This window comes from Canis lupus, chromosome 16 (genome assembly GCF_011100685.1).
Source record: "Canis lupus familiaris isolate Mischka breed German Shepherd chromosome 16, alternate assembly UU_Cfam_GSD_1.0, whole genome shotgun sequence".
NCBI lineage: Eukaryota > Metazoa > Chordata > Mammalia > Carnivora > Canidae > Canis > Canis lupus.
In genome coordinates, this window is record NC_049237.1 from 28,883,383 (window position 1) to 28,887,380 (window position 3,998).

Genomic DNA, 3,998 nt, shown 5'->3' on the forward strand with positions numbered 1-3,998 from the left:
GTCACGCAGACGATGCCCTTCTTTGCCCAGAATGCCCTTTGTCCTAAGTGCACGACAGCCCGTCCTCTGAGCACAGACTCGGCATCTCCTATTCTACGAGTACCTCTGCTCTTTCTGGTCTCCTTCTCCAAATTCCTCCCGCAGTGATGACCTAAGAGCACCCACTCCTCACCTGGAATGAAGCCCTTCTGGCTGCCCTCTGTTATCTAACGTGGGGCTATCTTGTCAGATTATGAGCCTGGATCGCATGAGTATCATCCGGGTCCCCAATAAGTGTCTATCAATGGACTGGCTGGAGAAGAAATTTTTTTTTGTTGTTAATTTTTTCAGCAACAGAGAACAACAGAGTAACATGGTCTTTAGCAGTCCAGGTGGGATAAATTGGTTGCAGGTGAGTTTCCTGCGCTGGCGCCCTCCGGCTTCTAATGCTCCTGATAGTGTTAGATTTGGGAATGTGAATTCAGGCTTCTACTCCCCACCCCTTGTCCTCTAACCTCTGTGCGAATTTCAGTGAATGATTCATCAGCCACAGTCACGTCTGGTCTGGAGGTGTGGTGGCTTCTTGTAGCCTCTGCTCTTCCTGACAGGAAGCTGCTTTCAAGTTCCCAACATCATTTTGATTACGTCAGCAATAGTCTTGATGTCACAAGCCCCCGATGATCATCTCGTAGCTGAATTGGTCATTGGGAGGAACCACTGGGGCCAGTTGGACGGCAGCCTTAAAGGTTTTTTCCAAACACAAGCAAGCCCGCTTTGACATCAAAAGGGATACTGGGGAATATCAGTCTGAGAGGTTTCTGTTTTTATCAACAAGCTCTCCAAAGCTTCCTCTGCTTTCAGGAGTCTGACAATTCCTTTTAAAACGCAGATCTGACCCTGTGGGGGCCTTGGGAAGACTGTTGAGCATGAATGCCATAAAAGCAGGGGTTTTCAGTTCACAAAAATAACAGCTGCAAGACTTGATGGAAAAGGCCTTGAAAGTCCAGGAGAGGAACATGTTCACAAGCAGGCACACGCACCCTACAAAACCTGTGTGGACCACGTCTGTCCTCATTTAATTAAAAGCGTACAAACCTGAAAAAATTAAAAAAAGAATAAAAGTTCAAGCCTGCAGCGAGCAAGTCTGAGAGAGAGAGAAGAGCCAGGGCTCTGTCTGTGTTCCTCATGGCAAAGAACCTCTTCCCTTCCACCCGCACCCCAACCGCTCCCCCCCCCCCCCCCCCCCCCCCCCCCCCCGCCCCGCACCTCCTTACTCTGAGTTTGCCCCTGAACAAGTCATTTACGAGAGATGGCTGTCGTGGAGCATAAAGAAATAATTAAAAAAATCTTCAAAAGGCTGGCAGCATAAAAATCCCTGGCTCTGTCGTTTCTCTGTTTCTGCAAGCAGCAAAAGATCCATAATTCTCACACTTAATGTAATTCCAAGGCATCTAAAGTGATTTACAGTCGGTTTACTCAATACTTTCAGCTTTATTTAATGTAACAGTTATGGCACATAAAAAGTTTATTGAAAATCCTTTGGGAGTGCGATTGAGTAAGAAAGAGTCGTTGCTAATACCATTATAGGAACAGGAGGAAAGGGTCCCAGCCTGTTTTCTCTGTGACCTTTATGGTTCCACGAACAAGGGTTAGGGAGGGAAGGACGTCTCCCCCCCTCGGCCATCACACAGACCTGCTCATGCCAGCTGCGGGGCTGCCATCCTGCTATTTCTGGACAGCTCTTTCTCAAGCTTGGCTGGCAAGGTGACTTGGATGATCGCCCTGGGTTTAGATTACCCTGGAGTCTCTATTATTATGCAGAGTCCAGGTTCAGAAAGGCCTGCTAAAGGGAAAAAGAAAACATGATCATTTTTTCCCCTCCCAGGCTGCCCTGTTTTCTGGGTTTTAATAAGGCCCACTTTCCAGTTGGCCCACCTCCGTGGGAGTTCAGTCCAGCCCCCTGGAGCCCCGCCGCTGTGGAGGGGACCTGGGGAAGCATGGGCCGTAACCCCCGGACCCCTTGGCAGCCAACAGCTCTGCTCATTGCTGTGGGGTTGGAAGCTCTGGTGTTCGTGTGCTCCCCATGGTGTCTGCATCAGAAAGGAAGTAAAACGCTAAAATCCTAAAATCGTGCCTTTTGCCATTGTCTCAAAATACTCGACCTGTGCCCGCATAACTTCCCATTGGCTGTGAAAGAAAATTAAAGTGGAGAAGACGTCGAGGGACCCCAAGGAGTCTGACTCTACGATGTCTGTGGAATCCACAAAAACGGCTTCTTGTCTCTCAACGGATAATGTCATTTCCTGTGTCGGCTGTACCTCTGGGATGGCTTACACCGGGGCATTCTAGGAACCTCCATGGCCAAGAAGTGCACTTTGGTGCAGAGGAGCAAATCAGCGGGCAGCCCGGGTGGCTCAGCGGTTCAGGCCGCCTTCAGCCTGGGCTGTGATCCTGGAGCCCCGGGATCGAGTCCCAGGTCGGGCTCCCTGCATGGGGCCTGCTTCTCCCTCTGCCTGTGTCTCTGCCTCTCTCTCTCTCTTTCTCTCTATGTCTCTCATGAATAAATAAATAAAATCTAAAAAAAAAAAAAAAAAAAACCAACAACCAAAGCAGCATTTAGTTCTTCATTCACTTCCCTACGAAATGTGCACCTAAGTGCTAATGTAAGACATTTCTTCAACTCTTCAGTATAGTAGTACCCTTGGGTCTCTCTCACACGCACATGCACACACCCAATTTTCCCCTTTCTAATTTTTCTCATTGCTTTTCATTTTATCTTCCCTCTACCTTTCTAATACTTAGACCGAGTAAGACACTATGTAATCCCATTTAAAGCTTGATTCTCTGGTATGTATGTTCTACAGAGGGGTTTCTCTACCTGCCTCCTGCTTCTTGCTTGCACTTCTAATATTTGTTGTCGTCAGGTATATATTTGACATACATGTGATATATGCGAGGTGGTATATTGTATATGTGTATGTGAAGACGTATATGTTTACACATGCATGCATATACTTGGCGGGTAGTTAAAAATAATTCACAAAATTTTTTACCACGATTATATATGAGGGTCACAGTATTTCCTTGCTGGCTTGACTCTGTCAAGGAGATATAATGCCATGGTGACTTTGATGCTTCCTTAGGAAGTCTCAGTAATGACTCTGCCTCTAGACATCCAGTCCTTAGGACCTAATGTGGTCGCAGACTTCACCTGTTTGAAATCCACTATTGATTAAAAGCGTTCTCTCAATATGTCTCAAAAGTCTGATGATTCATTTGCGTCGTGGAAATCTCTTCTGCATTAAAAAAAAGAAAACACACAGTTGGCCTTCCATTGAGGAAGCACAGATGAGGAGAGTGAGCCTTTCTGATGTGAGAGCACCATTCCCAGCTTCACTGACTCACTTGCCCTAAGCCGATAGAACACCACCCAGGGCCCCTGCCTCTGCCTCAGGAAAGGCACAAAGATACAGCAAAGCTCATTGCAAAGTTTGTATCTTTCTACTCAATTATCTTCATCATGGCCTGTTCTTCAGCTCTTTTAGTCACTGCTATAAAAAAAAGAAATTTCTTCTTCTCACTAGTGGACCTTCCATGAATCTGAGAACCGTTGGAGTGACAGTTTGAGATCTGTAGTATTCAGTGAATGTGGAACCCTGTGGGGTTCATTGGAAATGTCCTAAAACTGGTCTCTGGCAGTAACTAGTTACTGGATGGCACAGGCTTTGCAGAGCGCTTTGACGTGTGTATCTAATTTAATCTCTTGCAAACAACTTGTTGGGTCGGTATTGTCATGTTTTGTAGATATGGAAACTGATCCTGAGAAGTGATTCAGTCAATACTGCATAGTCAGTGAGTGGCAGAGTCGGGACTTGAAGCCAGATCCAGTAGGTCCAAACCGTGCACTCATTCCATCCTGAGGAACTATACTCCCTACCGCTTGCAAAGCAAGGAATGCCACCCAGTCGGCTTTGGGCAGCTCTTGGCAATACTGAGATGGTGAATGTCTATATTTGATC

The 3,998-nt window shown here is 46.7% G+C and overlaps 1 long non-coding RNA gene across 1 annotated transcript; it reads right to left on the minus strand.

Moving 5' to 3' along the window:
* Positions 1–1,280: 1,280 nt before the first annotated feature.
* Positions 1,281–3,578, minus strand: LOC111090165. The gene is made up of 3 exons (XR_005371080.1): positions 3,385–3,578; positions 3,033–3,275; positions 1,281–1,822 (listed from the first exon to the last, which is right to left on the minus strand). It is a non-coding gene; the product is annotated as an uncharacterized LOC111090165 (long non-coding RNA).
* Positions 3,579–3,998: the final 420 nt, after the last annotated feature.